The following is a 27,884-nucleotide window of genomic DNA, read 5'->3' as shown; positions in this document are numbered from 1 at the left end:
TAGCAAAAGGAGTAGAGTGGCCTTCTGTCTCCAGAGGAGGCAGGGGACACAGCCCAAGACGTGACAGAGGGAGATTTGGGAGGGCTCACTGGGCGGAGTGCATCTCTGAGAGGGAAGTGGATGCTGGTCAGGGTCAGGGTGGACTGACTTCAAGGGCACAGCTTGTCCTGGGAGAGGCTGGGTGTTGTGCAAAGGACTTGAATACCACAGTGCCTGCTCTGGAGGGATTTATAAGAAGTGACAGTGTTCTTAGTTCACTTACCAACAGTTGTCAGTAGATGCATACAACCCTGAGTGCGAGTGCTGGGTCATGCAGAGAATGCCATCTGTGCTTACCCAGTTAATCAGGGGAGGCTTCCTGGAAGAGTCTGCAAGTCCTGGGACTCTAGGAAGGTGGTTCCTGGTGTGTTGTCTGTACCTGGCCCCATGTGGGTTAGGAGAATGTTGAGGACGGGAGTTAATGCAGGTGAACCCTTCCCCCTCCAGCCTTGGGTGCAGCGGGCATGAGTTTGCAGCCCCGCATCCTTGCTGAAGTACCCCTGCTTTCTTTTGGGACACAAACCCTTAGTGACTCAGGGACCATTGTTTTATAAACTGGCTCTTGAGCATATTTTGCGATTTGATTTGATTCCTGATGGCGCATAAAACCCCTGGGGTCAGTTCACTCCTATGCTCCTTTGTACGTCTCTGACTTAGGGCCAGCATTTTGGCAAAAAATTTCAAAGGTGATCTGATCTAGGTGTTCTTGGTCCTGTCTGCAAAAGAAGGGAAAAGAGTGAGAATGGTTATTCCAGGTTTTAGATGAACATGTTGTTTCTAATAAAGTGAATTTTATGGATATAATATATGCACATACATATAAATGTATGTGAAAAACCTAAAACTGCAGAAATACTAACAGACTATATTCAATGACTACGTGGTGTTGCTGCTACTATATTTTACTATAATTTTGGGGTGTGTTTAATTAGACAAAGGAAAAATATATGTGAAAAGTGCTCAGTATTGTGGATCTATTCCAGTTCATGTAATCAGCCCCTTATTGATGGATACTGAGCTAGTTTCTAGTTCCCAACTCAAACCCTCAGAGCTTCAGGAAGAGGTTCATTTTTTGTGAGCTCATCCCTTCATTTCCTACATGACAAACTAATTTCAAGTTTGCCTTCCCATCTTGCCAGAAGGGGAAGTGCCAATGTGTCCCTTGTAGACCTGTGTCGCCTGGGTTTGGTTACAGTCTGTAGACTTTCCAGATCCTGGAGGATGCGGTGATTATAAGGACGAGGTCATGTTAGTAAAATGCTTTTGTTCGGAAGGATCAGCAGATGCATCCACTGCCTTGTGCCCACAGTGCTTCTAGCATCAGCGGGGTGTGTGGAAACAATCCTTCACCCAGTGAAGTGGGTACAGAAGACAACCACTGCCCACAACACAGAGTAAAGCCTTGCTTTGGGTTTCCAAGTGGTTTCCCCTTCCCCTGCATGAGTCTTGTCCTGAACAAGATGACTTTATGATTCTTGTAAATTTCACTGATGCTGCCTCCAAAGAAAGGAGGCCTAGATCAGGGTCCATGAGAGAGATATTGTCCTCTTCCTGAAAGTGAGGTTTACAGCACGTGGAGCAGAGCCTGAAAATCTTCACTGAGGTACAGCTGGGGTCCTGGAGTGTCCTTTTCCTGTGGATCAGGACTCAGAAAAGGTTGTACCTTTTCCTGAAAATTTGGGGATTGCAGGAGTTGACTTGAAGGCTTGATGTTTCTACATATTGTTGGTTCAATTGGCTGAGGGGATGAGATGGTTCTCTAGCTGACCTGTGTGTTGTGTGACTAAGTGTTCCTTCTCAAACGTCCCATTCTGCTGTCAGAGCCTGGCAGCACTCATCCCACCACTGCATAATGTAAGATGTGTCCATCTGAATCAGATCTGTGGTTGGTGCTTTTTGTGATCAGAATGAGGTGGAGAATAGCCCTTCAACTGTAGTTCTCCTGTGGCAGTCTCTTCTTGGCGATTCTGACATTTTTCTTGGTTTTGGAGCCAGATAGGAGTGTGAGTATTGGAGAGGTCCCCTCCTAGACTCAGAGGAATTGGCAGGTAGTTTGTAAGTGTCAGGGTACAGGGAGCATTCTTTCCTCCTTGCCCAGCCTGCATGGGCTGCATCATCACAACACTTGGTCCTTGGCTCACACAAGGGACAAAGGGCACATGGGGTGGGGTTAGAGCAGATAGAGATGTTTGGTTCTTGCTAGAAGACTTGGAGGAAGGAAGAGGAGGAGACCAGCCTGGGAGAGTGGGCGGGTTGATTTGGTGCTGCCAAGCTGTCAGATCTGGTGTCCCACCTGGACCTTCTACCAGGGAATTCACAGGTTCGCTTGTGCTCTGCCCTGGTTTTGGTGATCTTCAGTTCTTCAGTCCAAGGCTGGTGCTGTTCCTGGGTTTGGTCTTTTCCTAAGGACCATTCAGGTCCAGTTGTCTCTGTTTTGCTTTGTGGGTTTTAAACCAAATCTGAGTGTTATACCCTGGAATGCCAGTTTCCTTGGCCAACTGTTTCCTAGTAGCTGCATCAGGGTAAGGGTTTTGTTCAGACCATTTTTGAAGGAGATATCCTTTGATGCTAGTTGCAAACAGTCCTGCCTTGCCAGGTTTCTCTTTATAGTGTGCCACTTTTAGTGCTTTTCAAACCTGTCTCAGAAAGAGGTTCCTGGATTCTGCAGAGAAGACAGTGGGCAGCTGAGCAGCTCTTTGTGACACAGGGCTTATCAGTCCACCTGGGGGACCTTTAAAAACTGCTGGTGCCAGGGACTCTCAGAGAGTTTATTTCAAATGGTTTGGGGTGGGGGCTCAAGCTCCCCAAACAATTCTAGTGTCCAACCCCGGTTGAGGATCCCTGAGACCGTTGAGGCAGGTGACCAGGCCTGTGGATGAATTAGCTGGAAGAAAGTAGTTCTGACCAGAACACACAGTTATGCTATGGACAAATGGGGATGCATTTCCCGAGTCCCTTCCTCTCTGTTCTTTGACAATTTCTGGAGCAAATTCATTGCTGTCTGATGCTATATGGGATGAACAGGTCCAAATGCTGTAGGTCATTATGGAAAAGGGTGCCTTGCCCTTGTCCTGGGAGGCCAGGTTCCCCTTCCTCCCTTTTTTCCACCCTTCCTAGGCTGTGCTATTTGGTACCCAGCCCAGTCCAGCCCAGCCCCATGGTCCCTGGGCAAGCCTCATCTGCAGCATGGGCTGGCTTCTGTCATCTTTGATCTCCTGTAACTCTGTGCGGCTCAGCGGCTCCGTTTGACGCCAGTGCTGCACCATCGGCAGGCGCTGCTCTGCCTCGCATTCCTCCTCCCTGGCAGCATGATCTCTGAACTGAAATCAATAGACCCAAGACATGCTTGGAATCTAGAAACTAATCTTTCTAACTTCCCTTTTCTGGTCAGATTTCTCCTAGTGGCCGGCACTGTGCTGTGCCATGATGGGGGAGCACCCCCTGTGGGGTGGGGAGTGGGGGCCTGGAGGCTGCACAGGGCGCCATCCCGCATCCTGGAGCCCCATCAAGTGTTAAGGAGCGCAGGAGCCAAGCCTAATGGAAACCCAGCCTCATTTTGCATAATCAGGCACCACTGAAATGATCCTTTCAGTGCTGCATGCTACAAATTAACAATCTGACTTATACACAATAAAAACCCGAGTATTGTACCAAGCAATACTTCTTAGGTGGTGGATACACAGACGGAAATTCATTTAATGAACTGCGAGTCCCCGAATGGATCCTAAACTTCTTGTAATTGTCCTGGAAAAACCCCCAATTGAAACCGAAGAAAGCTTTTTGCACCCTCCCCCTGTCCCCCCATGGCAGCCTACATTCTCCATCCTTACTCCTGTGTTGTCAGAAATGGGTATCTTTACATGAAGAGTTTCTCTGGCCCTGGCCAGTGGGCGGGGCTGGACCACATGCAGATTAGCTGACTCCATTCCCCATCCCCACATTCTGAAAGCAGCATTATTTGCAAAGACTTTGGTGCTGAGCAAAATGGGACTTAAGTGGTATTGTGAGGAGGTTAGCCCATAACTGTCGTGTCAGCAATGAATAACGTGGCTGGCTGCCCGAGGGATCAGGGACACCTGGGCTTTGAAGACTGGGCTGGCAGAGTCTAGACTGAGCCTGTTGGGGCAGGTGACTCAAGCCTCCTCCTGGTAGCTTTCCTCGAAAGGTGTTGCGATGGGGAAGATCAGCAGCAGGGGTCCACTAGGCTAGGAATTGCTTTCCTTTCTGACAAGGTGGGAGGGGCAGGGGCTCAGACAGGGTGGAGGTGCTTTAAGCAGACCAGAGCAGAGCCAAGGACCACTCCTTGGGTGAACCATCTCCTGCTTCCCAGCATCAGGGGCTGACGCACAGGGAGCCACCAGGGACAGTCTTCTTCCGAGGGGACAGTTTCATGGAAGGGGGTTAGGAATGGCTGTGGCATCCACCAAGAGTCACACTCGATAAGTATCACAAGCTGTTCCATATTTATTATGGGCAACAATTGGACTAACGGAGAATTTAGATTAATAACATTCAGGCTGGAGAAGTAATTTCCTTTGAGAAAGCGATTTACATGCACTCCGCCAGAAAGAGCCGTCACTGCTCTCCTGCCGTGTCAGCTCAAATAATGAAGTTGAAAATAACATGGAAGGTTAATAGGTCCAACTTATCTCCTTAGAACTGAAAAGGAAGATTTACACTGTGGAGGCTGTTTTGCATATTTCCACTGGGAATTGAAAGGTTTTTTTCCCCAAACAAGATTTATGAGAACCCGTGGTTCAGGTATCTGCTCCGTTATTGCTCCTAAGTGAGGCAGTAAACCTCTTCCCTGGGTTGGTGTCCTCAGGCTTTAAAGAGTCCCCTTGCCAACCAGGGCCTGTGTGGGATGCTGGTGCCGTTGTGGACTCTTCAAAGGAGAGCCATCTGCTTTTGACTCTGAAGGTCACATCCTCTGTGCGCTAACTACTAAAAGAGATTTAAACATTTCTACCACCTGGATATTTAAAACATTAAAAAAATTATTTTGCCATCATTTACTGCCCCAGAGCTTGGTGGGTTGGTCCTGGGCTTGAGGAATATGTGGATAGGAGCAAAGGAGAAGGCAGGAGTAGAGGTGTGTGACTTCTGGATCCTAGGCAAGACATGAGTGGATGAGGGCCTGTCCAGCTCTCTGCAGGCCTCTCAAAGAGCTTTCCTGGAAGTTCCATCCCCCACTGCTTCTCCTGACATCTCATTGGCCAACTCTCTCTGCAGAGGGGGTGGGACAGGTCATCTTTTATTTCTAGCCCATGATAATATCAGTGTGTGTTGTTTTAGGAGGGGAGACCAGATATTGGTAGGCCACCAGCAATCTTAGCACCAATGCTTAGTGCATTTATCTTTAATCTTTGTAGTCTTCTGTTAAATGCATTCAAACTATAAAATTCCCATTAAACACTCCTGAAGCTGGTCCCATGATTTTTTAATATTTTCCCACCAACTTTATATTATGAAATATTTGAAATCTGAAAAGTTGAAAGAATTGTAGCTAACATTCTTACACCCATCATGCTAACATTTTACTGTATGTGCTTGATCACATATCTATTCATGTGTGTATTCATCAATCCATCTTAGTTTTTGAGGCATTTCATAGTAAATCAGAGATAGCAGAACAAGACACCCCTAAATATTCCTGAATGTATATTGTGAACTGTTTATTTACTTTTAAAGGTAGAATTTATATATAGTGAAATTCATAACCTTCAGAGCGCCAATTGATGCGTTTTGACAAACGTGTACTCCCAAGTATTCCAGACTCCTATTAAGATACAGACATTTTCATGACCTCAAAAGATTCTTTGATTCTTCTCAGTCAGTACCCACCTCACACAGGCAACCACTGTTCTGATTTTTTTAGAACCATAGATTATTTTTGCCAATTCTAGAACTTCATATAAATGAACTCGTGTAATATATACTCTTTTGGGTAAGGCTTCCTCACTTAGCATGTTTTTGAGATTTATCTGTGTTGTTGCAAGTATCGGTAGTTTCCCCCTTTTTATTGATGAGCAGTGTTCTGTTGTGGGAATGTCCTAGAGTTTGTTTATCCACTAATGGACAGCTGGTGTTTCCAGTTTTTGGCTAGTATGACTAAAACTGCTGTGACTATTTCTTACAAGTCTCTTTGGAGGATGCGTTTTTTTATATCTCTGGAATAAATGCCTGGGAAAGAATTGTTGGATGCTATTTTTTTTTTTAAAGAAACTGGCAGACTTTTTTTCTTAAAGTGATTGCACCATTTCACATTTCCACCAACAACATATGATGGTTCCAGTTGCTCCAAATACTCGTCAACATTTAATATTGTCAGTCTTTAATTTTAGCCATGCTGGCTATAGTTTTAATTTACATTTCCCTGATTCCTAACCATAGTTTTCACATGCTTATTCATATTCATTCATACGTTTTCCTTTATCAAGTCTGTCCAGTGTTAACATTTTTGGATTTTCTTTTTATTATTGGCATGTAGAAGTACTTTATAAAGTATGAATACAAATCCTTTGTCAACTATATGTTTTGTAAATATTTTCCCCAAGGTTGTGGCCTGCTGATTTATTTTTATAATGGTGTCTTTTCAGCAGCAGAAGTTTTAAAATTTGTTGAAGTTTAATTTATTACCTTTTTCCTCTGATAGTTACTGCTTTTGGTATTCTCTCTAAGAAATCTTTGCTTACCATATTGTTGTGAAGATATTTTTTATTCTGGAAGATTTATAGTTTTAGATTTTTTATGTATGTCTGTTATCCATTTAAAGTTAATTTTTGTATATGATGTAAAGTAGGAGACATTTGTTTTTTCCACATTGACATCCAGTATGTCATCATCATTTGCTGAAGACTTTCCTTTCCACGTTGGATTGCTTTGGCACCATTGTCTAATCTGATCGTCTCTCCCCATGTCACTACCTTACTGCAGCTTTGTAGTATATCTTAAACTCAGTACTCCAACTTTTTTCTTTTTCAGAATAGCTTTGGTTATTCTGCTTTCTTTGCATTTTCATGTAAATTTTAGAATCAGCTTGTCAGTTTCTACAAAAAAAATCCTGCAGGTATTTTTAATGGGATGGTGCTAAAGATATGGACCAATTTGGAGGCAATTTCCATCATTAAAATACTGAGTCTTCCATTCCACAAATATGGCATATATCTCCATTTATTTAAGTCTTCTTTAATTCCCTTTTGAAATAGTATTTAGTGTAGAGGCTTTACATGTAATTTGTTAAATTTATTCCTAGGCATTTTATGCTTTTTGGACACTATTTTTTAAATCTGAAATTAAGATAATGGGTTTGTCCATTTCTTTCTTTATTTCTGTCAATTTTTACTTCCTGTATTTTAAGCTCTATTATTGGGCACATTATACTTATAATTGTAATGTCTCTCTAATTAATTCCTCCACTTATTACTATGAATGTCTCTATTCATGGTAGCACTCTGTATTTTAAAGACAACTTTATATAGCCACCCCAGCCTTCTTATGCTATGGTTTGCATGGTATATCTTTTTTATCTATTACTTTCATTGTCTTCATATTTAAAGTATGTTTCTTATAGACAGTGTATAGCTGGTTTATCCATCTCACAATCTCTGCTTTTGAATTGGATTGTTTATAGTCTATTTACATTTAATGTAATTATTGCTATGGCTGGAATTAGTTCTACCATGTTGGTATTTATTTTCTGTTTGTGTCATTTAAAAAAAATTTTTTTTAAACTGATTTTTAGAGAGAGAGGAAGGGAGAGGAAGAGAGAGAGAAACATCAACATGAGAGCAAAATATTGATCGGCTGCCCCCTGCATGCCCCCTACTGGGGATTGAGCCCACTGGGCATGTGCCCTGACCAGGAATTGAACCAGCAACTTTTTGGTGCACAGTATGATGCACAACCAGCTGAACTGCACTGGCCAGGGCTGTCTCATCTTTTTAAAAAAAATTTCTCTTTTAGTTGAATATTTAAAAAATGTCATTTTAATTGCTCTACTTTTTTAGCTGTGCTCTTTGTATGTTTTGCATTTCTTTTGGTGGTTGCACTAGGGAATGTAATTTGTACCACTTCATGTAAATTGTGAGAATCTTGCAATTATATAGTTTAATGTATATTCACTTCTTCATGCTATACTTGTTATATGTATTACATCTATATATGCTATAAGCCCTATAAGCCCTATTACACTTTCTTTTTTCTTTTTTTTTTTTACTTTAAACAATCACATTTATTTTAGGAAAATAAGAAAGGAAAATGATACATTTTATAATTACTTACTTTTCTGAATATCTTTGTTCCTTTCTGAACTCAGAGTTCCCATTTGTTTTACTTCCCTTAAGCCTGAAAAATTTCATTTAATTTTTTTCATAGGGAATATTTTCTGGTGGTGATTTTTTAATATTTTTCTGAATATGTTTCTATTTGTCTTTATGTTTCTATTTGTCTTCATTACTGGTGGAACTTTTTATTGGGTATAGAATTTTTGGTTGACAGTTTTTCCTTTTAGCACATTAAAGATAATGTTCTCTCTGTTGTCCTCTTGTTTTTTATAAGAAGTTATTTTCTCCTTTGTGAAATGTATTGTTTGTCTCTGGTTGCTTTCCAGATTTTCTCTTTATCTTTGGTGTTATTCACTTTGCCCATGGTGTGCTTAGTAGTTTGGCTTCTGGAATCTGAAAATTTGTGTCTTTCAACATATTTGGTAAAATGTTGTTCATTATTTCTTCAAATAACTTTCTGCCTTGTTTTCATTCTCTTTTGGTGGGTCTCCAGTTGTACATATATTTATTCTTGCATTATTTTTTCACAAATCACTGAGATTTTTTTTACTTTTGAAAATATTTTTGTTTTTCAGATATGTCACAATTTATCAATCCCAGCACAATTGACATTTGGGGTCAGATCATTATTTTTTGCTTGTGGGAGGCATTTCCCGTGCATTGTATGTTTAGCAGCATCCCTGGCTAAGCATCTCTATTACTAGATGCCAGTAGCATAGCCCCCCAGTCATGCCAACCCAAAATGTCTCCAGATATTTCTAAATGTCCCTTGTGGGGAACATAACCAACTCCTGTTAAGAATCACTGAACTAAATCAACAGAAATTATCCAGTCTTCAAGTTCACTAACTCTTCTGTTATCTCTAATCCAATGAATATATTTCAGATAGTTTATTTTTTGGTTAAAGAATTTTCACTTGGTTCTTTTTTGTAGTTTCCACCTCTCTGCTGATATAACCTGTCTATTTATTAGAAACATATTTTCCTTTACCCATTTGAACATATTTGTAATAATTCCTTTAAAATATTTGTCTTCTAATTTCAAATTGTTTTAAAGTGTTGGTCATTATTATTATTTAAAGTGTATGGTTCGAGCAACAAATCAGAAGACAATTACCATTGAAAATATTGTTTGTTACTCAAAATTTCCAAGAAGAGGGGGCACAGCATGCCACATTGGGCCACTTGGAGAACCACCAGCGCTGGTCAGGAGACAGGAGGAAGTGAGCCTTTATTGTGGTTTCTGTGGCAAGAACAAGGCAAGTCAGGGTATGCAAGGATAGGATTGGCTAGTTTGAATAATTACAGCAGGCTTTGGGTTGTAGGGGCTGTCCTTCCTTATCTGGTACATGGCCTTGAGGTGTTAGGACAGAAGGATAGTGGTCTACATGCGAGAGTTCTGTGAGTTCCCAATAAAGGAAATGATTGCGGTATGGGCTTCAGATTGGTTGGCTTGTATATATATGGTGCACTCCTGAGCAGGTTGTTTGTTCTCCCTAGAATTAGCTAATCCTAGGAGGTGTAGTTCCTTCCAGTGTCAGCAGGGCTACAGGATGTCAAAGCCTCAGAATAAAAAAACTTGCTTAATATAAACATTTGTGTCATCTCAGAATCAGTCTCCATTGATTGCCTTTTCTCTTGAGTATGGGTCACATATTCCTGCTTATATATTCCATAGTTTTATATATAGTGATTTTACTAGCTGTTCTAAGTATTTTAAAATTTCCCTAACGGTTTTTCTTTTAACAAGGATCAATAGAATGCTTTTTCGTTTCCAAATATTTGGATTTGTGAGTCATCCTTTTGTTAATATTTTTAAATTTTATTATGTTATGTTCTCAAACATGGTTTCTTTGATATTGATTCTTTGGCATTTACTGAATCTTCCTTTATAGCTAGTCCATGTTTAATTTTTGTGAATGATCCACATGTGCTCAAAAAGATGTGTTCTCTGTTGGGTGAATTATCCAGATATTTCTTAGTTCAACCTTAATAAATCTCATTATCTTTGTTTTTTGCTTTTCGTGTGTCTGAACCATCAATTTCTAAGACAGGTGTTTTAAAGTCTTCAGCCAAGTTTCTTAGTTTACCTATTTCTTTTTGCAGCTCTGTCAGTTTTTGCTTTGCATTTTTGGGGGGCCAAAATTTTTTAGGTACTTATCTTTCATGACCATTTTATCTTCTTGAGTTATTGTCCTTCTCAGAAGCATCTGATGTTTCTCCATCTCTCTTATCTAGCCTTTGGGACTAGGTGCACCCTTCCCATTGGGGTTTTTACATCTTTCTTTAATTCTGGGAAATTCTGGGTTGTTAGTTCTTCATCATTTCCCCTCCATTTAGGTCTCTGCCTCCTAGCATATGGATGTTGACAGGATGGGAAGTGACTGGGGCAAGATGCAGTAGGGCCTTGGGCCACTGGAAAGCTTCCCCACAGCCCTGCTCACCATGGAGATGGCATCTCTCCCACCTCCCAGTCTTGTAAACCCTGAGAACTTCTCACAGTTTCTACCACTTTTCAGGGGCATCTTTGAGGCATGGAGAGCCAGTGCCCTGTGTCAGCTCACTTCCTGTGACCTCCTTTTGTCTTTGAAGGTCTTTGTTCTGAAGGTTGCTGGCATAGGGTGTTGACTTCAAATCGCTTTGCTTGGGTGGAAGTTGCAAAGAAGGGACATTGACAACTTGAGGAGCATGCCTTGTGGGGAAGTTCCTGGAGAACAAGCAGTGGAACAGTCTGGAAGTCTCTCCAAATCCTGTAGAGCAGGCCAGGCCTAAGGGTCCCAGTCCTGCTAGGCAGCAGAGGGGTCAGCAGGTCCTGCAGGCCCTTTCCTGGGGGCCTCGTGCCACTGGGACCCGAGGTTCTGGGTAACGTAGCTTCTCTTGGCTCTGGCCTTGGGTGTTTGATTATTTACTGCATGTGCTTTCTTTCAAACTCAGTTCCTCCACTTCTCCACCCTTACCTGTTAACCTCCCCCACCCTTACCTGTTAACCTCCCCCAGTTCCTGCCCCTCCTTTTGCCTAATGGGCTGCTGATGCCCCTGTTCATAGCTCATGGTGTTGAGTGGTCAGGTTTGGTTCGGAAGGAGACTTTGTGGGAAGCCACAGACATGTTTTTATAGAATTCCAGTGTCTTTGGCAGGAAGGGACTTCGGAGGTGACAGGTCTCATTGATCTCATATTATTTTATACGTGAGTCACTAATTACTCCTCTAAGGAGTGCAGATCCCAAGCTGTTAGGAACCCCCCACAATTAAACATTTATAGTTTTGTTGTTAAATTTGTAATTTTTTTAAGGACCTGAATATTGGACCCATAGTATCGGGGGGAAATTTCATTGCAAGTTCTTAATTATCAAGAAAATTCATGTCTTTGCAGCACTTCCCTTGACCTCATCATCTGATCCCCTAAGCTCCACGGGAACTGGACTGTGTCTTTTGTACACAGCCGTCTTTCCCAGCTCCTAGGATAAAGCTCTCAGTGCATATTTCCTGAATCAGCAAATGACAGTTGATGCCCCTACGTCTATTTGAATCCCTTCTCTTAGCTCCATCCTGAGCTTGAATATTTTCAAGGCTGGAGAGCTCACCTCTTGGCACGGTGACCTGCTTGTAATTTCTGCATGCTTCAAATGGTCAGGAAGTCCTTCTAGGTATATGTTAGTCCTGCTTCTGTCCTCCGGAACCACAGAGGATACCTTGAGCCCATCTTGTCTATGATGGCAGCTCTGCTGTTGAAGACAACCGTGGACTCCCAGGGTGTTTGGGATAAGCACACGTCCCATTCTTTCATCTGCTTCACAGGACTTGGTGTGACATTCTTAATTATGCTCCTCTGAGTGAGCTCTGTTCTCTGTACTGCTTTGGAATGTGGCAGCCAAACCATCACCAAACCACAAACGTGGCTGCTAATCAGAGCAGAGGGCAGTGGCTTGGCTGCCTTTTTTCTTACCTTCATCCTCACATTAATACAGCCAAGTTAACACCTTTCGAGTCTGTGCTCAACTGGACCCTTTCCCTGGTCCTGGACTCCAGCCAGGAGACGCTTTGAACCTTGGTCCTTGATCACTCAGCAAGGTGGGAAACAGGTCCGGAGACCCACCCGCATGATGGCCTGTGAGAGTGATCAAGTGAAATGGCCCATTGTGAAGGTGCTTTGAGAGCTGTAAAGGCTGCCTCTTGCTGGTCATTCTCTCACAAACCCACTGAGGTCTGTGTGGATTGTGTCCCAGCCCACCAGAATATCAGCATGCTTCTCAATGTTATTCACGGAATACTTTCTATGACCTTATTCAAGCCATTGACGGAAATGTTCCACAGGATGGGGCTGAGGGCAGAACTCATGGCATGCTGCTGGAGGCCTCCCTTTGGGGTGGCCAGTATATATTATTTCTTATTTTGCCAGTTCACTTATCCAACCAACAGTGAATCTCCCTGACTATACTACTATCTAGCCCCCAGGGGTTCAGCTGATTCACCAGGAGGGCATGAGGGACCTTGCTGCTGCCCTGCTGGATTCCAGACGCCCTGTGCTATATGGACGAGAGTCCTGTAGAAGGAAATGTGCTGGGCTGCCATGACTCAGGATGCTGTGTTAGCTCTGGGGTCACAGCTTCTTCCTAAGTGTTCCCTAAACCTATAATCCCCAGCATTTCATCACCAAGGACAAAACATACAAGGCACAGCAACTCCTTGAAAGCCCACGATAAAGACCTGGGTAAATTGCTGGTGATCTGTCTGGCTCAGGTTTCTCAGCCTGGGCACTATTGACATTTTTCAGCTGGATGATTCTCTGCTGTGGGCTGTCCTGTGCCTTGTAGGATGTTTAGCAGCGTCCTTGGCCTCTAGCCACTAGTTGCCAATAGCACTTGTCTCCAGCCGTGATGATGAAACATGTTTCCAGACATAGGCAAGTGCCCCTTGGGGGACAGTTGCCCCAGTTGAGAACCATTGGTCTCACTAAAGGAGAGGGGCAGAAATATTTACAACAATGATACCTAATGCCACCGCCGTGCTTGCTGAACTTAGGTTCAGAGTATCACAGGTTTGCTGTTTTATGCAGGTTAGTATTAAAATGAGTTCAAATGCTTTGATTTCACTCTGTCTACATAGGGTTCCAGAAGCATGTTTGGTGACTGGATCGGGGGGTCAGGGGAATGAGGTTGGGATTAATTCTGGCATAGGTACCTGGTTAAGTGGGTGGGCCACATGAGAACAGCGACAATTAGACTCAACTCTTGGAGGGGATGTTGGTGAAATCCCAGGTCTTATCAGTATGTGCCTATAGCAAAGGAGCTTGGGACTTTAATTGTGGTCCGGGCAGCAACACCAAATAAAGGGGGATTTCTAAATTTCTTTGGTTTGAAGTAATCACCACTCAGGCAGGTTGGTGGTCGGGAGGCCACAGGTACTTTGCTCAGGAGTGATTGTTTCCATTAGAGAGAGTAAGGATTTTCACATGCTAGCAAGAGGGATCCTGTGGTATCATAGGTTGAGGATGGGAAGAGTGGGAAATCTATGGTTTTACAAGTGTCTGCCGTATGCCTGAGGAGCCTATAGAAGTTGTGAGAAGTGAGCCTGTCATTGCCCATCAAACATGAGATTATTCATCATCATTATTTTTATTTTGAAAATTAACTCCCCAAAGGGGCCAGGCTGTGCTGTGCCCCTCAAAGGTATATTCCGCTTTAAAAAGTAAGCTGTTGCCTGGTTGGGCGTGGCTCAGCGGTTGGGCATCAATTGCACTTGGACTTCTGAATGAGGCCGTTGGGACCTCAGCTGCAGAACTTGGGTCAGGGGACCTGGATCTGGGCTGGGAGGGGAGACAGCTGCCCTGGGTGGCTTCTGGGGAATGCCAGCCTGGCTTGGCTAGTCAGCTGAGCAGAGCTTCGGTGGTCCCATCCCACTGCTGGAATGTTCTCACCATCCCACAGAGCCCTTAGAAATGTGTGTATTTCATTTGCCTTTCAAAAAAATTTTAAGTCTTTCTCATGATGTCAAGCATATATACAAAAAAGTGTACCGAACAAAACTGTGTGGTCAGTGAAAAAATGGAAACCACCTGATTTAGAAGTATACTATGCTAGCGCCTTTAGACGTTCCACCCTCCCATTATCCCCTCCTTCTCAGAGACAATCACTATCTTGACTTCTAAACTGTACTTTAGTTTTTCCTGTTGTTTTTGAGTTTGAAAAGTTTTAAACCTCCAGAGAAATTGCCAGGGGAACGTGATGAGCACCTGTCTGCCTTCACCTGGCTGGGCCCTCGTGACCATGGGCCACACCTACTCTTTCTCACCTGAGAAATTCTCAGATGCCGACCTCGCCAGGCTTTTGGGTCATCAGATTACACTCAGGCCAGTGCTCCAGACAGGTGCCCCATTTTCTGAGACCTGATTGATGCCAAGTGTCCATCTGAAGGCTCCTGGCAAAATTGACAGGGGCTCCTTCCAAGGGGTCCTGAGTCAGTTACCCTGGAAAATAACCAGTTAGCTCATCAATGAATTAATTCATTATGTTCCCCATTCCTTTTCCCCCACCCACCCCCTCCTTCTCTCTCCTTTTTCTTCCCCATCAACAAATGCTGCCAATAGTGGCTGAGCTGACTGGGAGAAAGACTGGGAATTGCTTTAGGTCTGCCCACAGGATTCAGGTTTGGAAACTTCTAGATTTGAATCCAGTCTTGCTTTGGGCAATGGGATGTCTTCTGAGTATCCCAACTCTGCTCTTAAAACCCCGGATAGTAAGATCTGATGAGTCAAGAGATTTTTAAGAATAATGTTTACTTTTTCCTGTTATAAATTTAATACATGCTAATTGCAGAAAATTCAGAAACTAGAAAATAGAAAGAAGAAAAAAATAAGTGGTGGTCTTATACAGGGTTGTGGCATGAGTTGTCGAAATCCCATTGAATTGAAGGTGGCAGGCTTTATTCCTTTTATTGTTGATTTGATGAAAAGACAAAACCAAACCAAACCCCGAACTTCTTTCAGAACCACCTGCAGCCCAGGGTAATTAGAATGGAAACGATATGGGAAGACGTTTGCCATTCCTGAGGGAAGCCAGAGGGCTGGAGGGTGAGACGGGACGACCTTCTGCAGGCGGTGGGCTGGAGGACTCACTGCTTGGCTGTGGTGGTGCCAGGTGCTTGCCGTGCCTGAGCTCGGTCACCTGTCAAGGAGGACTTGCACCTGACAGTTGGGCCACCTCCCCCATCTCCCTCTTTCCTTCCTGTCCCACACCCACACTCTACTGTTTCTCCTTTGGCCGATATGAAATCAAACATTGGAAATGTTGTACCATTTTTAGATTTGTTTTTCTTATAAGAAAAGTATTTATTTACTTTGGTTTATATCCCGTTTGCTTCCAGCAAGGACTTGTGATGGCTTACAACAACTCACCTTTCAGCAAGGCTGCCAGACAGAAGTAAAAATAGAAGGCCAGTGTTCATCACATTATCATAATTGGCCTTACCTTTAGCTACATGGGCCCTGGTGGTTGGGCGCAAGAGGGAAAGGTGGTGGGGTGCACAGTTAGTTGTTTGGAAGGAACCCAGTCCAGCTCTGAGAAGAGGGCCCCTCTGTCACCACATCCTTCATGGAGCTGATCTCTTGGGATCTTACTTGAGGTACGCCAATCAGGAGACAGGGCACTCACCCTGCTGTGAACAGTGGTTTAGAGCACAGACGCGTTTCATAGAATCACCTCCTAACGACAGCTGAGGCCTCACAGAAGAGTTGGGAAGCGAGGGGTCTGAAAATGGGGACCTCTGCTAGGGACACCAGGGCTCAGAGTGTCCGTGGAGAGTAGGCTTGTGTCGGAATCCTTGGCCTGGCTGAGGAAACAAGCCCTGAAGAGTTCCTGATCCAGCTGGGGAGACAGAATATCCCCCTAGGGTCTTCCTCATCTTGAGACCCCCAAGGATAGTTTCACTTCCCACAGGAACTAGTTCAAGCTCCTTAGGATCCTTTCGTGGTCCTTGTGGTTGGGACTCAGTTCGCCACTGTGCTGCCTTTAGCTCTAACCCTCCTCCCCTCCCCATCCCAAGGCCCTCGAACATCATAGGTACTTAATGATTATTAATTGAATTGACCTAGAAAACACCTAGAGTTTGTAAGTCCTGAAAACAGCACCCTGCATAATTTGTGCACAAAGTCCTGAGTGTGATGGGCCCTGAGAGTGGGCCAAGGGAGGCCCAGGCAAGCCCCCTTCCTGTGTAGGAGGAGGGATGAAGGGGGACCCGGAGCTGCCTCAGTCTGTGCCTGCATGTTCCTCTTGGCAGCCCGATTTGGAACGCAGGGGGCCGGAGGCTTGATCCTGTGGTCAGTGCTGTCCAGAAGTCTGGGGAGTAGAAGGATATGGAAAAGGAATCTTTTTTTAAAAAAATGGGTGCCAACACACTGCTTTTTTTATGGGTGCCAAGGCACTATTTTTTTATGAAAACTTTACTTTTTCAATTGCAGCTGACACACAGAATTATATTAGTTTCAGATATACAACTTAGTGATTAGACATTTATTCCTATCTGGAGCCTCAGATTTACTCCAATGAGACTCTCTTAGGAGACCACACATGGGGATACAAGGTGAGAGCGGGGAAGCAGCATGTGCAGAAATGAGAAGAGGCAAAGAGAACTGGAGCTGTCTGCAAAGGTGTCCGCGGGTCCCAATAGTGACAGCAGTGTCGTGGGGACAGAGGCCTTGCATAGAGCACCTGCTGAAGGGAAGTTCTGTGGCTTGGTGGTTTATTGTTTGAATTGACGTGAACAGGATATGAAGTGGGAGGACGTGGATGGGGCAGGGATGAGCCTGGCTCTGTGTAGGGTGGGGGGAGACCCTCCTGTCTCAGCAGACGGTCCCAGGAGAAGGAAGGAGCTGGGTCTGGCCCCATGGGTGAACCCAGGTGACTGGGGCCCAAGCACCCTCCCCACAGGCCCTGGACCAGTGACCAGGTGGGCACATTGTAGCCCCGTGCCTATACCGAATCGGTAGAACTTTTACGAGTTAATGATTTTGTCTTGATTGTTTAACTTTCATAAGGTGTTGGGACCCCTCAAGAGCGGCTCTGAAAGGAATTGGATTGCTAACAAACGCAAACTGTAAAATCTTCTTTACAACGATTATTTCCTAGTATTAAGTGCAGAAAGAATTAACTTTCTGTTCACTTAGGGTAGAATCCATAACTGTTTGAGCTATTTAGTGAATGAAATAGTTAACCTACTTTACATGTGTTAAGTGACCTAAGGATAAATGTTACAGTTTAGTGCTGGGGAGGAAGTCAAGGGGATAAACAGCCACTTCAGGCCTCCTGAACCTGTCTTCTGTCCTTCACCTGGGTCAGCAGGGGCCGCTCATGACCTTTGCAAAGGAGCCGGGTCATGTCAGATTTGCTGTGGCTCTGCCTTTTCCCAGAGGCAGCAGTCAGGGAGGGAGAGAGAGGGAGTTGTGGGTCATTGTTTGCTGTGGCACCTTGGTTAAGGTCACAGCCTAGTCTCAGCCTCCCCCTCCTTGCAATGGCCATTGGCTTATAGGATGTTGCCCCTGGGAGGGCTCCCTGGATCTAGGGAGCTGAAGGCCGGTGGGGGGAACTTGACTGAAGATACCATAAGGAGCGTGAGAATTCAGGCTGCATCTGGCTCCCAGACCCATGCTTTGCGTCCAGAGCTCAGGCCTCTCAGCTCTCACCCCCACGTTGCCCGAACTCAGCTGTGCTTGACAACCACAGGCATGGGCTCAGGTGTCACCTCCTCCAGAAGCCTTTCTGGACACTTCCAGGTTGGCTCAGCCCTGAGGGGGCCAGGAGACCTTTTCTGGAAACAGTCTGCCTGCTTCCTGGCTCTTGTTAGCTCAGCTGTTTGGCAAATGGACTTTGGAGTTGGAAAGACCTGAGTTCAAATACTGTTTGCCAGCTGTGTGGTGTGCGTCCCTGTTTCGTGATCTGTAAAATGCAAAAAAATACTTGGCCAAGGGTCCTCAAGACCATACGTGGGAACCTCGTAGACTAGGACCTGGCTCAGAATGTATGCCCTTGCTGTGTTAGCTATTATTTGCTCCCCCAACCCCATGCCCTCCAGCCTTCATTTTTGCACACTTCGAGTAGTCAGATTTCTTGCTCACAGATATTCTTATACTCAGCGTCCCAATCACCTTTTGTTTTGGCCGAACCCTTCAGGGTAGAGCAAGCAGTGGGCAAAGCTCTTGCGTGGCACCTGTGACCTGGTCAGTGGCTGGGCTTGGTCCCACATGGATGTCTGGGCCCAGGTGCAGATGCCAACTGAGGTCACCTCTTGCTGTCCAGTCCTGATCGTTGGGAAAAAATTCCAGCAGCTGTCCATGCAGACCTCTCCTGGTTGGCAGCCCCTGAGGTGTATATTTCTGTCCTGGCCCTGCCACTTTGGAAGGAAGCCACTGCAGACTCTAGCTAGTCTTCTTGCCATGTGGTTGAATTGGTGACCAGTCCTTCCAGTTTGGATGCTACTTTGCCACAAACACCCTTCCGATGCTCCCCATTGCCTTTAGAATAAGCTTCTGTACCCACATCATGGACTGCAGGCCCCTTCCCATCTTTCCAGCACCATCTCTGGCCCCTTTCCCCACACTCTATTCTGCACACCATCCCTCTATACTTGAAACACAGGCCATTTCCTTCTCATCACTGAGGTCTCAGTGTGAACGTCACCTCAAGAGCCCACCCTGAGCTCTTTAGTAAATAAGTCCTCCCCACTTCTCTGCCTTCCTCTCAGCTCATTTCCTTCAGGACATTTATTGCCGTTTGTAGCTATTTTTGTTGTTGTTGTTCTTTCCCTCTTTGGCCCATTTCCCCCACTGGAATGTAAGCTCTGCAAGGTGGGAAATGCCATCTGTCCTGTCACTCTGAGGCTGGCAGGTGGAGACACTCTTTAGTATATGTTGCGTGTGACCTTGCCCTTATCAACAGTTGCACCTCCTCTGAGTCTCCTGATGCCCTGGCACTGCAAACCATTGGTGCCACGAGGGCCTCTTCCCATCCATCCTACCCTGTTTCTCACTTCACATCCGCTTTGATTAAATGCCACGTGCTGAGCTCTTTCTGATTCTGGTCTCTTACTTCATTGTGCTCACTTGGTAAAACCACAAACCCTGGTTAAACCAACTCTTACCTAGCTCCTTCCTCTACCCATGCAGCTGAGTATGGCCCGAGAGGGAGTGGCCAGCTGGCTGACTCCACAGTTCTGGACGCTGCCCAGTGGCTCCTGTGGTCCCTTGTGTGCTCCTCCCACTCCCCAAGGCGACCTTCTCCCTCTCCTCTGGCCCTCAACAGTCCTCCTGCCCTCTCTTGGCTGCCGACCTTGCTGAGCAGAGATAACAGAGAACTTCCTCTGGCCTTGCTGCTGGGCTCCTGCCCCTGTGCCCCTGAATGACCTTCTTTGCGGTCACTGGGGGTGGGGGGGGGGCTGGCTCTGTCCTCACTCTGTTCTTGACCCTGGTCTCCTGCCTCCCCAAGCATCTATTTGCCTCTTTTTCCAGGATTGTCCCATCATCACACAAACATGCCGTGATTTCTCCCATCTTAAAAATATCCCTTTTGATGTGGAAAAACGGGCACCCTTGTGCACTGTTGGTGGGATTGTAAAACAGTACAGCCCCTGGGGGAAACAGGATGACTGTTCCTTGGGAAATTAAAAATAGAACTACCATGTGACCCAGCGACTCCACTTCTGGGCATATACCCGAAAGAACTGAAAGTGAGGTCTTGAAGAACACCTGTGCACCGTGTTCTTAGCAGCATTATTTACAATAGCCCAAAGGTGGAAGCAACCCAAGTGTCCTTGGATGAGTGAACTGATAAGCCAAATGTGGTAGATCCATATAATGGACTATGATTCGGCCTTGGAAAGAAAAGACATCTGGACACGTGCTACAACATGGATAAGCCTCCAGGACGTGATGCTAAGTGAAAGCAGTCAGTCACAAAAGGACAAGTACTTTATGCTTCTGTTTATCTGAGGAGCTTAAAGGAGTAAAATTCATAAAGACAGAAAGCAGATAGTGGTGCCAAGGGTTGGGACAGGAAAGAATGGGGCGTGAATGTTCAATGGGGACTGAGTTTCAGTTTTCAGAAGATGAAGAGCTCTGGAGATGATGGCGTGATGTCACAACACTGTGAATGTGCTTCATGCCCCTGAACTGGACACTTAAAAATGGTTAGGACGGGAAATTGTATGTTATGTGCATTTCACCACAATAAAACATTTAAAAATAATATACAGATATGTGGAAAGTTTAGAGAGTTGAAAAGAAGAAAATAAAATTCATCTATTAGAAACATTCCCTCTGACCTCACCCCTCTCCAGCTATTGCCTGTTTCTTTTGTTTTTTCCTGGTGAGCCTGGGAGAGAGTGCCCAGTGCCCCCAGTGACAGCTTACCTCCTGTTCTCGCTTGAGCCCTCACACTGCATCTGTCACCCCAACCGTTCCCAAGGCCTTTCCTCGCCACTGGTGACAGTTTACCTCAAACGCTTCCTTTCTCCCATGTTTTTATTTCTCTCCATAGCACCATCAATAGCTAATCAACCACAGATGATGCTTACTTGTTTATTTCCTTTCTCCCCATTAGAATGGGGGTCCCATGAACCCAGGGATCCTTGTCTTTATTTTATTTTAAAAAATATATCTTTATTGATTTTAGAGAGAAGAAGGGAGAGGGAGAGAGAGTCATTGATCAGCTGCCTTCTGCACCCCCCCCCCCCCCCGCTGGGGATCAAGCCCGCAGCCAGGGCATGTGCCCTGACCGGGAATTGAACCTCGATCTCCTGGATCCTAGGGCTTAACCACTGAGCCACGCAGGCCGGGTGGGACTCTTGTCTTTTTTCATCACTGTGTCCCTAGCACCCAGTTTGCTGGCTTACACATTGTAGGTGCTTGATAAATATTTGAATGGGTTTGTTGAACTGATGGATGGGAAGCATTTCCTCTCCTCCACCTGGCAGAGTGAACATCTGAGCAGAAATAAGATAATGCTCAGTGCATTTCAGGACCCCAGTGGGCATTTTGATGGCTCCCAGAGAGCCCAGATTTGACGTAGGACTGGAAATGAAGTTGTCTTTTTAAAGAAATTGTGTTATAAAATACATAACATAAAACCTACCATTTTAACCATTTTTACTTGTACAGTTCAGTGGTGTTAAGAACGTTCACATTGTTGTGCAGTCATCTACCACCACCATCCATCTCCAGAACGTTTTTTTATCACCCCAAACTGAACCTATGTTCCCATTAAGTAATAACACCCCACTTCCCCTGCCCCCAGCCTCTGGCAACTATGGTCCCACTTTCTGTCTCTATGAATTTGTGTATTCCAGGGATCTCATGAGTGGAATCATACCGTCCTTTTTTGTCTGGCTTATTTCACTTAGCATAATGTCCTCAAGGTTCATCCATGTTGTAGCATGTGTCAGAATTTCCTTCCTTTTCAAGGTTAAATAATATTCCACTGTATGTATAGGCCACATTTTGTTTAGCCATTCATTTTTCTACAAATATCTGTTCGAATCCCTGCTTTCAGTTTTTTTTGGCATATACCCAGAAGTGAGATTGCTGGATTATATGGTGATTTTGTTTAATTTTTCGAGGGACTGCCATACTGGTTTCCACAGTAGGTGCACCATTTTACATTCCGTAGCAACATTTGTTATTTTCTGTTATTGCTTGCTTGTTTGGGTGTAGAGTGGTGTCTCATTGTGGTTTTGATTTGCATTTCCCCAATGACTAATGATTTTGAGCATCTTTCTATGTGCTTATTGGCCATTTGTATATCTTCTTTGGAGAAATGTCTATTCAAGTCCTTTGCTCCATTATTTAATTGAGTTGTGTTTTTTGTTGTTGTTGTTGAGTAAGGTGAGGTTTCAGTGAGCCTTGTTTGCCTGTGAGGCCTAAGAAAGTTGCATTTAACTTGGGAAAATGGGGAGGGTGGGTGGCTTCTGAGCAGAGCAATGGCATGCTCTGATTTGTGTTTTAGAGCATTCACCTGGGTGGTATCATGCAGGATGGACTGTACCAGGTAGAGACTTGAGGCAGGTGACAGACAGGGAGGGCCTGGCTGAGGGCGTGGAGATGACAGTGAAGGACAACATCTAGGGCCATGTCCCAGGTAGAGTCACCAGGCCTGGGTTTGGCATGGAGGAGAGAGCAAAGAGAAAGACTCACTTCCAAAAAGGAGCCATCTTCTCTTTGGTGCATTTAACTCACTTCCAAAAAGGAGCCATCTTCTCTTTGGTGCCATCTCCAGGCTCCTTGTAAGAGGTAGAACTGGCTTGTAGGGTGTGCTGGAGGTTACATGTTCTAGGTGATATCTGTGACCTTTGGGGTCATGTGGACAGTCACCTCTGGGACTGTGGACAGTGTGAGGGCACCCAGTGCACCCAGGGGCAAGCGCCAGAAGACCCTGTGCTCTTTCCCACAATGAAATGATTCTGGAGGCATCTCAATGTAGGCATCCTGCTTACCTACCCTCAGGTGACTCATCTGAACTAAATAGTTTTAATGTTGCATCTCACCCATTCACAGTGACCCCAGAGGTAGGCCAGCTGTTAACCTCAGTGTACAGGTGAGCAAAGTGTGCTGTGAACCCTGGATGCAGGCAGCAGGAGGCCAGGATGGCTCCAGGAACTAAACTTGGGGGCACTGGGCTTGGTGCCTTCCAGGTGTGGGTCAGGCCCTTACAGTGTGCTGGTTCTCCTTGTGCTCTTGGTGGTGAGGGCGAGGATGCCTCTCCAACTCCCACCTTCCAGGAGCTGCAGGATTTTCCTCATGTCTTGCTTGTACTTTTCCAGGCCCCGAACCACCCATAAAGCTGCCCTCCTTGAGGCTCCTCTTCTCTAAAGCCCAAACCACAAACAGGGCCTGAAAGCATCCTCCAAAGTCAGAGGTGAGGAGGCCAGGCCGTGCAGCTGCCACCAGAGGCAAGGCCGTGCTCTTGGAATAGAGAAACCTGGCACATTTGCTCGTCCTAAAAATACAGCTCTTAAAATAGACCAGTCTGCATGGGAGGGGAGCGTGCCCACCGTGCAGGTTCTGAGGGGCCACTCCACCAAGGGGAGAAGGTAAAGGGCCGGCTGCGGGTGGCATGCAAGCTGGGCAGGTGTGTCCCCGTACCTTGTCCGCCCGGGAAAGGCGAGGCCCGGGCTTCGCTCCCAGGCACTCAGGTTCTGGGCTGGCCCCATCCAGCCCCTAGTCTTGACACCCATTACCTGCTCAGTGTCTGCACATATGGAAATCTGAATTGAAGCCAGCCTTGGGCTAGGCCTTGGAAAAGCTGCAAACAACAGTTTGTGTTGGGTGTGAGGCTATAAATAGCCCAGGAGGCCTGAGGGGGCTGGAGATTCAGTCAGCTGTGAACAAGCTGGAGACAGGCTCCTTCTCAGGGATCCCAACACCCTCCAGAAATGTGAGCTCGTCTTGGTCCCCTGCTCCAGCTCTCACCATCACACCCTGCAGTGACAGGGCGGCTGCAGGGACCGGCCCTCTGTAACTTAACCCAACCCAACTGCAGGACGCAACACCCAAGCTGCTGTTTTAATGCAGCAAGGCTGTGTGTGAGCGCTGCCCCCCCCCCCCCCCCCCCCCCCAGGTTAGAGTTATTTCCAGTTACTCAGCATTTAACTCACTTCCAAAAAGGAGCCATCTTCTCTTTGGTGCCATCTCCAGGCTCCTCGTAAGAGGTGGAACTGGCTTGTAGTGTGTGCTGGAGATTACGCGTTCTAGGTGAGATCTGTGACCTTTGGGGTCATGTGGATAGTGTGAGGACCCCAGTGTACCCAGGGGCAAGTGCCAGGGAGTTTCGGAATGTCTGGGAATTGCTTGCAAAACTGGGTCTTCGTGTGTGTGTTTCCAGATTCTTTTTTTTTTTTATGTCTTTTTTTTTTAATATATCTTTATTGATTTCAGAGAGAGGAAAGGAGAGGAGAGAGAGAGATAGAAACATCAATGATGAGAGAGTCATTGATTGAGAGAGAGAGAGATAGAAACGTCAATGATGAGAGAGTCATTGATCAAGACCGCAACTGGGCATGTGCCCTGACTGGGAATCGAACCCCGATCGCCTGGATCCCAGGTCGATGCTCAACTGCTGAGGCACGCCCGGCCAGGCATCTTTCCAGATTCTTAAAGGTTCCCTGGCTAAACCACCACCAGCTAGACGGTCTGTAAATTTTTCCCCAACTCTGATGATCTCTGAGCCTATTCCAAGTCGAGACAGTTTGAAAGCTGTAGGATAGGATTCGCTCTCAGAACAGATGCCAGGGTTTGGAAGTCTCCATTCCTAGTGCCTCACTGGGCTTTGCTAGACTGACTGGCACCCAGGTGTTCTCGAGATTTCTGATCTTCAGAGACTCCACCTCCTGTACCCTGAGCTGTGGTGTCCTCACGGCACAATAACCTTTCCTTGAGCTGAGTGGAGACAGTTAGAGGCGATGTGTTAATAACTGGGTTTCCCAATGGTGTCCTGAGCTCCTCCTGCTGTGTTTCTCACTTCCCTGTCCTCTGAGCCTGAAATGTCGCACGGCTCCCTCCCTGTGTCCCAGTCCTGGCAGCCTTCAGGGTCTGATCAGATGTCTTCCGATGGGACTGCAGCTACTCCGCCGTTCCTCTGAATGCACGTGGGTTTATGTTTTTTCAATTTAAAAAAACGTTGTTTTAAAATTATCCTGTAAAATTGGTTTTTTGGGGTGTGTGTGTGCAGTTCGGTGAACTTGAACACATGTAACCTCCACCACAATCAGGGTATAGAACAGCTCACCACCCCAAACACTCCCTGGTGCTGCCCTTTTGTGTCCCGCTGCCCCCACCAAACCCCATAGTCACTGAGTTGCTCCCCATCACCCTAGTCTGGTCTTTTTGAAAGCGACATATTGAATCTGGCTTCTTCCCTCAGCCTAATGCCTCTGAGACTCATCCAAGCGTGTGTATCAGTATTTGGTTCCTCTTGGTTGCTGGGCCCATTCCCTACGCACTTTTTTTGCACCTTCTCTTGGTGAATTTCACCTCCTTTTCTGCAGGTCCTCTGTCACTGCAGCAGGAGGGCAGGGTCACTGATTCATTTTTATAACCTTCTTAGTGCTGTGCAAATAGTGGGCACTCAGCTGTCGGACAGGTGAATGAATGAACCGCAGCGAGTGACATGAAAGTGAAATTAACTATATAAAACTTTGGCATTTCCTCTGTCATAAAAAGTTCTCTAATAGACATAACTGTCAATTTACTGAATTAAAAGCAATTAATATCCCTTAGCATTCTGTTAGTAGGAGAGACAGGAGAAGGCAATCAAGGCAACCTGATTCCAGGGATGACTTACCCACCTTCCAGGAAGTCTTTGTTTATAAGTATCTTCCAGGCTGTGTCATAGGGTCTGTATTCATCCTTCCATTTCTTACACCCCCCATCAATAGTCCTCAACAGCCCATGTCTAGAAGATGGCAGAACTCACTCCCAGGAGGTCCCCACGGGCCCATATTGGGAGGTTTCTCTCCTTTGACCCTCCCAGGAGAAGGCCCAGCAACAGAATGAAACTGGCCCAGGCTGCCTGTGGTCTGACTTTGTGGCCCCAGTTGTGTGACCTTGCTTAGGTTGCTTCCCCTCTGTAGTCTTTATTTCCTTTATTTTGTACATATTTGTTAAACGATGAGGCTGGAACGGGTGTTATGTATGGTACCTTCAAGCTCTGAAATGATATGATTTTGTGGCTACCTGACCTAACCCACACACTCACAAACATAGGGAGGCTGTTTTAATGAGCTAGCTTCCCCTCTTCGTGAGACGTAAGTTCCCTGCATGCACTCACTCAGCAAGTATTTGTTAGGTGCCTACTATGTGTCAGCTTGAACTTGAGAGTTTGTGTTCATAGGATTTGGAAATTCCGTTTAATGTCTGTTCTTTAAACGAAGAGAGGACAGGAAAGAGTAGATCTGTGCCATCGTGGCCCTGTCTGAGAAGAAGTCATGGAGGCAATGAAGGAGACCCTCCTAAAGGCCACGGGAAAGTGCTGGGTCGGCCCATGGTAACCAGTGTTTTTTGTCCCTGGTGCATTTGTCCTGAGGAGGGACAATATTTTATTATTTTTATTCCAGAAAGAACAGGGAGGGATGAGATTAAGGTAGGACTCTTTTCCAGATCTCAGGACCTCCATGGTGGGTTTAGGAATATTCCCCTTCCAAACCCTACCCCTCCCCTCCTAGATTCAGCCTGCCAGTTGTGCAGACTAGCAAAGCAAACTCGGAGAGAAGCACTGTTCTGTAGATGTCTCTTCACACTGACAGTATGGTCGCATTAACGAACAGCAGACACTGCCTCCTTCGGTCGCATAGCCGGGGTGATCACAGAATGTGCGTGTGTGAGGGGAGATTTGTTTCCTGTCCTTGGGGTCGAAGCCATCTTTGGAGTCATTTCTCGGTTTTAGTGCCCATCCTTCCCCTTCCTAGCCATTGAAGCTTCTGGCCTCTTCCGGCATCATTTTCCCCTGAGTGAAGCCAGCCTGCCCTGGTGCCCTGGCACTGGTGTCTGTGCTCAGCATCAGGGAAGCAGCCCAGGAACCCAGAAGAGAAGGCACTGGGGACAGGAAAAGTCTGTGCCTCCCGGCTTCAAGGTTTCTGTTCCAACACTGACCCTAGACTGCTAGCCTAGCAGGAAGGTCAAGGCAGGCAGAGTGGACACCTGTAGTTTCTGTGGCTTCAGTTCAGTGTCCCCCTGAGCCTGTGGACTTGGGTGGGTTCTCTGGCTGGCATGTGGAAGGATCAGCCTGCCTTGAGATGGGTGGGCCTGGGAAACCACCCGAAGGGTCTTCATGGTCCAGGCCTTTGTTGTTACCTTGAGCAGTTTCTATAAAGGTGTGTTGGGGACATTTGGAACAGTTCCCTCAGAACAACAAACTGCTTGTTGGCTCGTGGACCTTCCAAAGGAGTAAGACCGACTGGGGCTGGGATTGAGGCTGTGTGTGTAAATTCAGCAAGATACCCTGTGTGAGAAGAGACACAGGGGTGAGTGTACCTCCAGGTGTGGGATGGTAGCAACAAAGCCTGGAACTGAGGAGTGACGTCATATGTAGAGGGACCTGGACTTAGAGAACTCTGGATCGGGCTCTAGATACCCTCTCAGCTTCCCAGAGGAGACAGTGTTTCACTGTCACAAATGCTCCAGGACATCAGGGAACAAGAGAGCAGCAACATAAATGATAATGCCACAGGCCAGTCTGTTTGTTTTGCTACTGGGTAAACACGGAAACGTTTTCATCAAGATAGAAAGCAAGGACACAAAACACTGTGAGCCCTTTGCCTTTGACCCACACTGTTTCCTGGAGAAACCAGTCCTGCTGTGTCCTGGCACCCTGTTCCTCCTGGACCCTCCCTAACTCCAGCTCCTGTGCAAGTGCCATTTTGCATGACAGTCTGGAAAGCCAGCACTCCCTTTTCTCCTCTTTCCCAAGTATGGGGCTTGTGATTCTAGAAATGGTTTAGGCTCCAACCCCAGCGTGGCCGGAGTTGATGGTTTGTCATCCAGGGTCATGGCCAGGGCCACCGTCTCCTTTTTCAGAAGAGCCAT

The 27,884-nt window shown here is 45.9% G+C and overlaps 1 protein-coding gene and 1 pseudogene across 1 annotated transcript in view; one reads left to right on the top strand and one right to left on the bottom strand.

Moving 5' to 3' along the window:
- The window catches only part of CAMTA1 (calmodulin binding transcription activator 1), a 689,419-nt gene that overhangs the window by 158,394 nt on the left and 503,141 nt on the right, over window positions 1–27,884 (top strand). The window lies entirely within an intron of this gene.
- LOC148092339 (double homeobox protein B-like) lies at window positions 1,837–27,884 on the bottom strand (annotated as a pseudogene).

The sequence above is a fragment of the Miniopterus natalensis genome, chromosome 9, assembly GCF_054644295.1.
Source record: "Miniopterus natalensis isolate mMinNat1 chromosome 9, mMinNat1.hap1, whole genome shotgun sequence".
Lineage (NCBI taxonomy): Eukaryota > Metazoa > Chordata > Mammalia > Chiroptera > Miniopteridae > Miniopterus > Miniopterus natalensis.
Note: the sequence above shows the minus strand (reverse complement) of the source record. Positions and strands in the feature narration are given on the sequence as shown.